The 13,195-nt window shown below is 38.4% G+C and overlaps 1 long non-coding RNA gene across 1 annotated transcript; it reads right to left on the reverse strand.

Annotated features, from left to right (window-relative positions):
- Positions 1-12,770: 12,770 nt before the first annotated feature.
- LOC131995516 (uncharacterized) lies at positions 12,771-13,189 on the reverse strand. The gene is made up of 2 exons (XR_009397472.1): positions 13,105-13,189; positions 12,771-13,038 (listed from the first exon to the last, which is right to left on the reverse strand). It is a non-coding gene; the product is annotated as an uncharacterized LOC131995516 (long non-coding RNA).
- Positions 13,190-13,195: the final 6 nt, after the last annotated feature.

Here is a 13,195-nt window from a genome sequence, read left to right on the forward strand (position 1 = left end):
GAGAACGGGTAAGATATCTCTTTGAAATTTGCAATGGTTAGAGCTAAGCGAGCTGTTAACGAGATCATGAGCATAATTTCAAAGCCCGAGGTTGTCCAGGCGTCACTTTGGTCACCTCGGTATTTCGAAAATTTGTTGGGGCTGCCAAATCTTAGTTTATGGTCCGATTTCCAAAACATATTGCTGGATAGAAATATGTTTTGGAAAATACAATAAGTCTGCTTGCGGTCTACAATATCTTGTCTTGTTTCTGGGATATTCAACTTTAATTTTTTTTTTGACCGAGACCTGCTTCATATTTTCCAATTAATGAAGGTATTTGTGGTTCGATTGTCACTTTTGTCCATGATTTGGATTCTTGAAAAAATTTACAATGACTGTTGCAAAAAGTGTTCACATCTGATTATTCAGTTAAAAGTAATGCTGTTTGGATGTTAAACAAGTAAAAAGTCGTAAGTAAAAAGTAACGCCCACCACCTCGGGTATATATGTAAACCACCCTTCGTCAAAATTCATTGAAAAATGGACCGATTTGGACCAAATTCTTATGAGTACAACTCATTGTTCAATTGTGTATAACAAAATATTGGCATTTTTATTAGCAATATCTAAAAATAAAATTATCTGAACCATATACGATACGGATGTCGGTAAGCCTAACATAACTCACTGTGCCAAATTTCAGTGAAATCGGATTATAAATGCGCCTTTTATGGGGCCAAGACTTAAAATCAAGATATCGGTCTATATGACAGCTATATCCAAATCTATACCGATTTGGGCCAATATTCAGAAAAATGACGAAGAGCCTAAAACAACTCACTGTCCCAAATTTCGGCGAAATAAATGCGCCTTTTATGGTCCCAAAACCTTAAATCGTGAGATCGGTCTATATGGCAGCTACATCCAAATCTCTACCGATCAAAGCCAAATTGAAGAAGAATGTCGAAGGGCCTAACTTAACTCACTGTTCCAAATTTCGGCGATATCGGACAATAAATGGGCCCTTTATGGGCCCAAAAGCTTAAATCGAAAGATCGGTCTATATGACAGCTATATTCAAATCTGAACCGATCTAGACCAAATTGAAGATGAATGTCGAAGGGCCTTACACAACTCACTGTCCGAAATTTTGACAAAATCGGACAAAAAATGCGCCTTTCATGGCCCCAAAACCTTAAATCGAGAGATCAGTCTATATAATAGCTATATCCAAATCTGGACCGATCTGTGCCATATTGCAGAAGTATGTCGAGGGGCTTAACTTAGTGAGTTAAGTTAAGCCCCTCGACCCAAATTTCAGCAAAATCGGATAATAAATGTGCCTTTTATGGGCCTAAGACCCTAAGGCCCTTTATCTAATCTGAACCGATCTGGGCCAAATTGAAGAAGGACGTCGAAGGGCCTAACACAATTCAATGTCCCAAATTTCAGCAAAATCGGGTAATAAATTCAGCTTTTATGGGCCTAAGATTTTAAATTGACGGATCGGTCTTCGAACTTAACCTGCTGATGGACAAAAAAGAAGAATCTGTGCAAAGTTTTAGCTCAATATCTCTATTTTTAAAGAATGTAGCGTAGTCTATGTAGAAGAATCTGTGCAAAGTTTTAGCTCAATATCTCTATGTTTAAAGAATGTAGCGTGATTTCAACATATAGACGGACAGACGGACGGACATGGCGTTTTAAGTAAAATTTTAACAAGATATGCCAACTTAAACGGGTGCTATATGAACTTCAAAATACATACTTTACTTTAATTGGCTACGACAGAACATTAGTCCCATTAGCCGAACGTAGAATAGCGTTCCAAGTTCCTCGATCTTCTGCGCTCATTCTATAATCTCTGACACTAAGTATCGAGGTGTCCCCCACCACTTGATCTTTCCATCAGGCTTTTGGTCGTCCCGCATTGCGTGTATCAGCGTGATTGCCTTCAAAAAGCTTCTATGCTGGAGCTTCTTTATCCATTTTGACAACATGACCTAGCCATACGTGTTACTATGCTATCGTCGTCATACAGCTAGTAATTCATACGGCGCCTATATTCTCCATTAACGCAAGCTGGTCCATATATTTTACGAAGAATCTTTCTTTCAAATACTCCAAGCACTGCCTCATCTGTTTCACAAGAACCTATGCCTCGGAACCATATAACCACACGGGTAATACCAGTGTCTTGTATAATGAAATCATGTACTTCAAAAAATGCACTTGGGCCCGAGACACCGCCCCAACCCCCAATCACACCAAAAATTATTTTGTCTATAAAAAAAAATAAATTAACTATATTCTAAACATCCCATTTTAGTACAACTTTTTAAAATGACAAAATGTCATATTTTTAATACTCCACAGAGACAAAGTTTTGATCAGACGTGAACCACCTTAAAATTATTTTGTTAAATAAATTATAAAAATTCTGTCCCAAATAATAGAAACAAAAACAAAATGAAAAATCACAAGTAAAATACAGAAAGGAATTTTTCCTATGAAAAGATTAAATTTGAAAAACATTTCTTTCCAAAAGCAAAATTTCTATGAAATATTCTCTAAAGGCAAAATGTTGCTCAGGCCTGAGCATCCTCGAAAATATTTTTTCTAAAAGAAAGATTTCGATAAATTTCAATAACATCAAACATTTTCAAACGAACACATTTTCCTAAAATTTTGTCTGTAGACAATTTTCAACAAATATGACACTCGATTCCCTTGTCCAATTTGGATGAAATTTCATATATTCATAATTTTGATCATTTATATTAACTTAGTCATTAAAAAAAATTTAACAACATTTTATTTGAAGAAAATTAAAAAAAAATCGTAAAAATTTTTGAAAAAATTAAAATATCTTTTTATTTCCTAAGCCACAATGTATTTACAAAAATAATTAAAAAATTAATAACCACTAAGCGAAGAAAGGAGACCGTGGCGCAAAGAGGTTAGCATGTCCGCCTATTACGCCGTTCAAATCCCGGCGCAAACATCAGAAATAATTTGGTTATCCCCTTGCTAATGCTGGCTACATTTGTGATGTATCGTGCCATTTTAAAAATCCCCTTATCGTTGAGCTTAAACATTTATCCGAGTGCACTCATTGGTATGAGAGAATGATTAGTGTGTTGACAAGCATCATAAAATTCAGCTCCGATTTTAACCAAATATCACTGCCAATGGGGCTGTTCCTGCAGCCAGTAGCGACCACAATTTTCAAAAAAAAAGTTTTGGGTATCTTTACCAATTTCACAGTAACAGAAAAATTTTGGGAATTTTCGATTTTGAAAAAATATGGGGTGGACACAAACCGAAAACATTAAGCAACTAAATACAATTGTTAAATATTTCAAAAAAGAAATTTCGACCAAGTTTTACAAAGGACCATCTACATTTTGCTTAAATGATGTCGATAACTTAATTAAGTTCGAAGAAGAAAGTCGATCGAAAATCAGTTTTTAATTGAACGATGTCCGGTAAAAATTGCATCGGGATTCTGCGACATCATACTGTGTAGTGGCAGGTGACTCTACACCACCCAACATACAGGGGGCCGACAACGAGACAATCACGGCATCTCTCAATATTGGAAAGACTAGGATAAGCAAAGATCTTAATACTAAAATATTAGGCGGTGCAGTGGCGAGAGACACAGCCTAACAAACAGGAACCCGACGACAGACCCTTCACCCTTCAGTCTCAATGCAGCCTAACGAACAGGGAGCCGATGATGGTACCATCACGTACTCCCAAGAAGATTTGGAAGGCTAAGATAGGAAAAGATCGTGGTATTGAAAAATCAGGCAGTACAGGGAATGGGAACTCAATACACCCTTACCAACTCGGAACCATTACCGACTTTGTAAATAGTCGGAAAACTAGGATAGGCAAAGAACCTAATATGATGACATCATGCAGTGCAGTGACAGGAAAGACATTGCAGTCTAAAGAACAGGGAGCAGACGATGAGATCATCACCTACTCCCCAGATGCCCATTTACTGGAGGACCAATGATTGAGGTAATCTAATTAAACTTCTACCGGAGCGAGACTAATACACACGCTCTGATGAAGAAAATCAGCAAGGACAAGATTCATATTGCCTTAATTCATGAGCCAAAGCCCTGGCAGAGTTCTTGAATACTAACGACCTAATAACATTTAATATTGGTAACACCGCTACCTTTGTTAATAGGATTAGGTATGAGGTATAAGATGTGACGATATGTTCCGAAAATCTAATTGATGAGGTTCAGGATTGAAAGGTCTCCATGGAATACTCTTTCTCTGACCATCGCTACATTAGGTTTAGAATAGCACGGCCAGCGCCGAATCCGATAAGCTTCCAGAATAAGTTGAAGACCTACTGGACAAAATTCGGAAGGCTACTCAGAAGAAGACTTGGGTAAGATAATTTAGATTGTCCAAGCATAAATTGACGAGAATGTCAACAGGATTACGACTGCACTGGTGGGATCCTTCGAACATAGTTGTCCTCTTCGGGAATGGAAATCAGCCCAAGAAAAACCCTGGATGACCTGGATGGGAGATTCGCAATATTGGGAAAGAGGTCCGCAGACTTTTAACAGAACAGGTCGTAAAAAAGCGGAAGTTTATTGGAATGTGTATTACACACGGCTCAAAGAATACAATAAGATTACCAGAGCGGCAAAACGTGCCTCCTGGAAGCTTTTCTACGAACAGGTCGATAGCGTTAATGACGCCGCCAAAATAAAAAGTTTCTCCCAAAAACCCATGTCCAAACTGAAACTTTAATAGTCGATATGGGAGTGACAGCAGAGACAACGAAGGACATGTTGAGGCTTTTGATGAAAACCCATTTTCCACAGAATACGACGGGACTCACGGAGACACCGGAATCTGGGAATAATTACGTTAATCGAAGGTTTATAAAAACGGAATTTATGGTGAAGGAATACTTGAGGAGCTTCAAACCATTTAAGTCACCCGGACCTGATGGAATATTTCCGGCGTTACTACAGAAAGAGGCAGACTATCTGGCGCCTCATCTGGCCAAAATTTTCACAGCATGCTCAGAACTTGCATATACTCCGAAAGCCTGACAGGAGGCATGGGTGGTGTTTATACCCAAGCCCGGCAGTGCAAGTTATGCGACACCAAAGGCCAACAGACCCATAAGCTTTACGTCCTTTCCACTCAAATCCATGGAATATATTGTGGACACCATGATAAAGAGTAGAACATCCAGCGAACTGCTCAAATACAAACAACATGCCTATGTCAAGGGAAGGTCGGTGGAAACTGCCCTGCACGAGGTTGTGCATAAAATAGAAGAATCCCTCGATGTCAAACGTACAACCTGCCGGTATGCATTGACATCGAGGGGACTTTTAACAATGTGCGGTCCGACACACTGATCCAATCCTTAGACCAGTATCGGGTGGACCCGGACCTTAGAGACTGGATAAACCATATGCTAAAGAACAGGTGGATAAATTGTGTGTCCCAAGGCATAAATATAAGGGAGAAAGTGGCACAGGGCACGCCACAGGGGAGCATTTTATCGCCACTCCTATGGGTGACCACCATAAATGACCTATTACGGATGCTGACTGACGAGGGATTTGAACCCGTCTGCTATGCAGACGATGTTATAATACTTCTAAGGGATAAAGATCCGCACGAACTATGCAGAAGGGCCGAGAGGGTCTTGCATATGGCATATGACTGGGCTAGACCCAGAGGTCTCAATGTTAACCCAGAGAAGACAGAACTATGCCTGTTCACGGGGAAGACGAAGGTGGGCCAATTTAACGCACCACGTTTCCTCAATAAGACGATTTCGATATCTGACAAGGTCAAATACTTAGGTGTGATCTTGGACAGGAAACTGATTTGGTAGTGTCACATTCAGGAGCATTCTGAGAAGGCTCACAGATGTTTGGCATTGTGTAGACGGGCCGTAGGCTCGAAATGGGGCCTGAATCCAAGGATAGTCCACTGGCTCTACAGGAGCATGATTAGACCAATAATTACTTACGCCTCAGTAGTTTGGTGGACTGCTATGGAAAAAAATTGCAACATAAGGACCATACAACAGGTTCAGAGAATATGTTGTCTTGGTATAGGCGAAGCGATTAAGACTACGCCCACTAGGGCATTGGAGACTTTTCTAGATGTCCGACCCATTGGCTTAAGACTTAAGGCGATGGGAGAATGGATTGAGGATGGGAGCTCAATTCATACCATCGCGGTATAATCGAGGCGACGATAGGAAACCTGGAAGGAAGGGAAGAGGTTTCCGATTGGATACCTGAGATGAACATTGAAGTCGAGTGCGAGGTACTGCTGCCATCGGCACAGTCTTGGATTGACGGAACCCTAGTATTGCCATCTGGAAGATCATGTTACACGAATGGAACAAACCTGGAGGTCTACGAAACGCAGGAACTGGGATCTGATTTAGACTGCCTGACCATAATTGAGTGTGAACATTTTACTGTCCAAATGACTATAAGGGCAATAACAACCAGGACAGTAAGGTGACAGGCAGTCGGGTGCCGGGCCATTACGGAATAAGGAGGTATGAAATGGCAGTGAAGGCCAGAGAACTTCCGTTAATAAACTTGGTTAAGCCTTTGGGGTCGACGCAGTCCGATGCAAGAGCGTGGGCGATAAACGCGCATGCAACACTGTGGAACAGCGAAACAGACGGTGGAACGGCGAAAATACTATGGGGCGATCCGAATCGTGAGAGGAAGAGGTTATTACTGAAAGTAAGTAAGAAGGAGGTCAGTATAGCTTTTGGTGTCATAACGGGACACATAGGACTACGAGCTCATTTATGCAAAATCAGTGCGGCAAGTGATAGCATGTGTAGGGCATGGGGGAAAGATGATTAGACGTTGGGGCATTTACTGTCATTGCCCGACTTTTGCGGCTAACAGACACCGGTACTTAGGTGGGGTCATAATAGCAGACATGAACCAACTTAGGAGAGTGGTATAGAAAACAATTAAGGATTTCGTAAGTTGCACGAAATTCCTAACTTAAAGTTTTCTTTTTAGTTTTTAGAGCGCGCAACAAGCCGATTACTGGCTTAGGGTTACGTCCATAGGCATGGGGCGGATAAATATCTTCACCGCCTTTTCAACCTAACCTAACCTATTTTTTCTTGCTTTAACTGTAAAAATTTTTTTTTTTATTAATTTTTTCAAGAAAATATTTCATTTTTATTTTATGACATTATTGTCGTTTGCTCAAAACAGCTTTGGTCTGAACATAGTATTACCCTATATCTACATTGATTCGTTTTGCTTTTGTCGTTTTGAAAAACATCTCAACCGTTCACACTACACCCAGAGAAAAGTTGATACCAAATGTGCTCATTTCAGTACCATGCGGTATGGTACATAAACAATACCGGTATGGATGAAACAAAAAATGATAAGTACCGTTTGGTACTAGCCTTATTGCCTAACTGGTATTGGTTTTAATGCCAAACTGTTATTGATTTTAGCACCAGACCGTTATTGCTTTTAGTACCAAACCGTTATTGAATATACCACCCCCTAATGAACCAAATAAAACATTGAAAATAATTTTAATGTAATTTTATTTCGAGAAGTTGTTTTATATGAATACACCAACACAGCATCTTTTTCCACACAAGAGACTATCATGTTTTTAATGTAGCATGTCCTTAGAATTTGTACTATTTCCATTTTCATCGCTTTCGAGTATTTGAACAGGTTTTGACGCACTCAAATTGTATTAAAATATTTTATTTATTTGATTAACAAATATTGTATAATGGCGTCAGTATTTTAAGTACAAAGCTCAACAGCACTTCTGGCGCGATGGCAAGAATAAAAATGTCTGGTATTGAAGTGATACCAAAAGGGAATTAAAAATCTTTGCCAATGACGCGAACAAAATAATACCAGACGGTATGGGCAAGGTAGGCCCTTAATTGCGATCATTTTTGTGGCAAACGTGAAGGAAAATCGACTTGTTTTCAGAGCATTATAAACGGAAAACATATCGTTTGCCCAAAACAAAAGCGGATTTATTGCCTGATTTCGCTGAAACTGTGACTTGTAAAGAGTTCTCGGGAACTGAATCAAAACTGATCCAGATCAGCCCTTATTTAGATATAACTATGCATATGGCAATGGAGTTATAATAAAATAGGATGATTAATAAATCATCCTTTGGCAACCCTATGCCTGAGTAGTGGTGTTTTAAAACGCAGCTGATCATTTCTCTGTTTTTTCTGCTTTATTGACTGCTTTTAAGCGTTCCTGTTGATTCGCGTTTGCTATTACCGATAATTAAATCAGGATAAATAGGAATTTTAATTGAAGTGCTGTTTTTTGCTGCGAATATTGCTGAAGTACATTGCATAACATTTACCACCTTCGTTTAGTAGGCATTGTTATTGTTGCTGCTTGCTATTGCTGTTGTTGCTGCTGTTTATATCTTGCTGCTTTGCTGATTGTTATTTATTTGCGAAATGCCGGGTGCAAAAACTGTTGATTGTGGCACTTGCAACACCGCGATTACGAAGACCCAAGGATGTATTTCGTGCAAGATCTGTTCGAAATGGATTCATGCATCTTGTGCAAAATTATCGGATAAGAATCTCATTGCACTAAAAGCAATCAAATCGAGTGCGTTCATATGTGCTGGTTGTGAGTATAACCTCACAAATCGACATGACAATGACAGTTTGCTGGTGATGTGCGGAACCTTAGCAAGAAATTTGATGAGTTTATCGTAAGCAATAAGGATGAACAAAACTCTATTAAGCTAGCCCTAGATGATATTAAAGGAGAAGTTAGTGCGTGCCTTAGTGAAATTAAGAGTGATATTACCAAGTGCAATGATCGTATTAATGGTGTTGAGACAGTCGCATTCTCTAAGATATCTAATTTGGAAGCTGGTTATAATGCCTCACACCGAAGATTGAATCGTGCTGATTTTTTGATTAGTGGGCTACCTGAGGGGCTTGACGATCTTATGGCTCCTGTTATAGCTGTAGCTGCCAAATTCAATGTTGACTTGAATTCAATGCGAAACATGTTATAAACCGTGTTTGCTACATCAATGGAAAGCGAAATATACTAGTAAAGTTAAATAGCGTTGCGAATCGTGACAAGATTATGAGGCAGTATTTTAAAACCCGTACACTCAGAGTTTGTGATATCATGGGAACTACCTTAAGCGACATTACTAGCCGTGTTTATTTGAACGATCATTATACACCGGCTGCTTCTTTCTTAAACACTATCTGCGTCAAGCTTCGTCGGCTGAACATAATCTCTAAGTTTAAAATTTTAAACGGTGATAAAGCCACAGCTAAGATTACTCTCTTGGATGGTAAAGAGATAATACGTGATATTGAAGGATGTAATGCTATGCTCAACGGTGCTGCTGCTTTAAGCTGAGTATTATATTCCTCGTTTTCCTGATGTTCCATTTTAGACCGGGATACAGTATATTTTTTAATAATGAATTTAGTTTTTTCCTCTGTTTGGTAAATTTGTATAGTGTACCTTCTTGTATTCTGGTTCTATTTCTTTTGCGAATTAATTGATCTCCATTTGGCTTATTCATTTGTAATGATTAGCTGCATTACAGTATGTATATTTTTTAGCGAATTAAGAAATGTATTTGTTAAAAGTAAGTAATTTTGATTTGTTTTTTTATTCCACAATTTGGTTCCCCGCCTTAATCTACTATGATGATTTCTGATGATAATCTTGGTCCTATAGTGCACGATAATTCATATATTAAATCTGTTCTCCTACGGTTTCGAAATCAATTAAGTATATCTCATATGAATTGCAGGAGTCTAAGACCACCTTTTAAAATTAACGAGCTGCGTTCTATTCTTAATGAGAACTTCTTTAACATATTTGCGGTCTCTGAAACGAGGCTTACATCGGATATTTCGAACCGCATGATCTCCGTACCTGGATATAAAATATGTCGAAATGACCGTCTAATTTCTGGTAGGGGAGGAGGTGTAGCGATGTACATAGCTAATGGGTTACGTTATAGAATTGTTTTTAAGTCGTCCGGTTCACGTTGTGAGTCGCTATTTATTGAGTTGATCTTAAATGAGGTTAAGCTGCTTCTTGGTGTTGTATACTTACCGACAGGTGATTTGGACGACTTTGAGAGCTGTCATAAAGATCTTTTTTCTAGGTATGCAGGAGTTGTTGTCCTTGGAGATTTCAATTGTAATCTCTTTAATATTTCTAAGGCGAATTCATGTCGTTCTTTTTGTACGAGATATAACTTAAACATGGTTCACAATTCCAAACCTACACATTTTGATTTAAGGTGCCGGTCTACTTCTTTAATTGATTTCATGTTAGTTAGTAACCCTTCTTTAATTTCTTATTCGGATCAAGTACAGTGTCCCTCCGTTTCTGACCATTCTCTTATATTTGCATCTCTTCATTATAATTTTTAGCAGCCACCTGAGTTTTTTGAGTTTCGTGACTACAAAAATATTGATTGGGTTGGTTTGTTTGCCTCTTTAGAAGATTTCGACCGTTATGCTGTCTTCAACGCCAGGGATGTTGATACTAAATGCGCACTGGTTTCCCCTCTCCTAGATAGTTTGTTCTCTTTTGTTCCTACAGTCAAGAGAAAGATACGTGATTGTAATGACAAGTGGATGGAGTCTAGAGAGATTTTTCTGGCTAGATCTTTAAGGGATTTGTCGTATTCTGCATTTCTATCTTGTAGATCAGATGAGAAGTGGAAAACGTATTGCAAGTATAGGAACAAGGCGAAGTCTGTTATTCGTCGGATAAGACGCAACCATTTTTCTAAACTTTGTTGGGGTCTTGATGCAACTGGTATGTGGAAAGTTCTCAAACATTCTGGATATGTTGGTGATGATAACTTCAATGATGATTTTGATGCGAACGAAGTTAATGAGTTTTTTGTTGAAGGTGGTGGAACGCACGATGATGGGTCTCAATTCTCATGTGAAGGAGAGACTGACTCTTCCTTTTCGTTTTGTTGTGTGAATGAGTTTGAAATCATTGAAGCTATAAGTAGGGTAAAGTCTGGGTCAGTTGGTGTGGATTGTATTCCAATGCGTTTTATCAAGACCGTCTTTCCTTATGTTTCCGATGTTATTTTGGATCTTGTTAATTTTATTCTGATGTCTTCTTCTTTTCCCTTGGCTTGGAAGATTGCCAGGGTTATACCGATTCCCAAAGCGAAGCATGTTAGAAGGGTTGATGATTTACGGCCTATCTCCATACTTCCTGCAATGTCTAAGATTGTTGAACACATAATGAAGAATCAAATATTACAATCATCGCAGCTTCGAATACACGATATGCAATATGCCTTTCGCCAAGGACTCAACACCACTCATTTGCTGCTTAAGCTAACTGATTCCATCCGAGTGAATGCCAATAACGGAAAACGCAGTGTGATGGTTTCTCTTGACTTGTCAAAAGCCTTCAATTCTATTAATTTTGTTCGATTACTTACTAAATTGCGTGATTTTTTCAATTTTTCTACATCTGCCTGCAAACTGATACTTTCTTACTTAAGTAACAGATCTCAGTTTGTGGTTCTGAGCGGTGCAAACTCAAGCATGCTTTCTCTTCATTCTGGTGTACCACAAGGTTCCATCTTGGGTCCACTTTTATTTATACTTTACGTGAATGATTTGCATCGTTTTACTTCTTGTAGGAGTTGTGAGGCGTTTATGTTTGCTGATGACATTTTCTTGCTTTTTAATGGCAGTTCTACAACACCTGATATTCTTGAGAATGATATAAATTGGGTTTTGGGCAGGGTTGTTAACTGGGCTTCTGCCAATGCTTTAAGGATTAATCCCTCTAAATCCAAGGCTCTAATGTTTGGAAACTTTACTACCACATCTCTTAACATTTTTGTTGGAAATTCGGAGATTGAGTTTGTCGACCGACATACATAGATGTTTGGGTGTTATTGTTGACACTGAGTTATCTTTTAGGTACCATATTGATGCCTTGTCAGGGAAGGTTTGGTCTTGCCTTCGTAAAATGTATTCTTCTATTATTTACCTACCTTTCAAGGTGAGAAAGCTTCTGACTTATTCTCTGTTAATGTCTCAGATACTTTACGGTTTGGAGGTTTTTTCAGGTACTATTCAGGCTAACTTTACAAAATTGAGGCGAATTGTAAATTCCGTTGTGCGGTTTGTCTACAATGTCCGAAGACGAGATCGTATATCTTGCTTCGTAAAACGTTTTCTTAATTGTTCATTTAAAAGGTTTGTTGAGTGTAGGAATTTACTACTTTTTCATAACGCTTTTGCTAATATTAGACCTGTTCCTCTAAGGAGGATTTTTGTATTCTCTCGGTCTACTAGAAACCCGCAATTATTTATTCCTAGAATTAGAAGAAACATATATGCGAGATCATATGCTGTTAGAGTAGCAAGATGCTGGAACCGACTGCCTCATGAATTACGCATCTTTTCCCATTCCAACAACGTTTTCCGTTTAAAACTTCTTGATTTTTATAACTCTTTTGCTGATGGTTAATTTTTTTCTCCTTGTTCTATTTTTACATCGGATTTTCAAAGCTGCACTATTTTTAAAAATAGCTGCGCTATTTTTAATTCTTGTGCACTTTGTTGGACCACTTTCTATTTATCGCTCTCTTCCATTTGGATTTCTTTTATATTCTTTATTTTTAATGGCTGGGGAGCCAAATATTAGGTAAATATAATAAAGTACCTCATTATGTTAAGAAATGAATTTAATTATCTGTTATACTCAGGCTACTGAAATGTTTGTATGTAATTATTTTATGGGCCTTATTGGCTTTATATTACATATTTGGTTAATAAATGAAATGAAATGAAATGAAAATCCATGGTGGTGGGCTTCCAAAGTACGGCACGGCCGATCTTAATACGTTTTTACTTGTTTTGGTTAGGTTTACGATGTTTTCGACGTATCTATTATGCGCCGGAAATGTATGTCATAAGCGCCAGAGTTTCCGACGGACCATCTCGGATTCGCATTAAAATTCATCCTTGGAGATTATTTTATTAAAAGCTTAGCTTTGAATAAATTTTTAATCTGAGAAAATACAGCTTACTTGCTTTCCCCTTTTCGCATCATGCGACTTCACGTGACTTTTCATTAACTGCACAAATTACCTTTCCGAGAAATCTTTTTCACATATTGCA

This window comes from Stomoxys calcitrans, chromosome 3, assembly GCF_963082655.1.
Source record: "Stomoxys calcitrans chromosome 3, idStoCalc2.1, whole genome shotgun sequence".
NCBI classification, from domain to species: Eukaryota; Metazoa; Arthropoda; class Insecta; order Diptera; family Muscidae; genus Stomoxys; species Stomoxys calcitrans.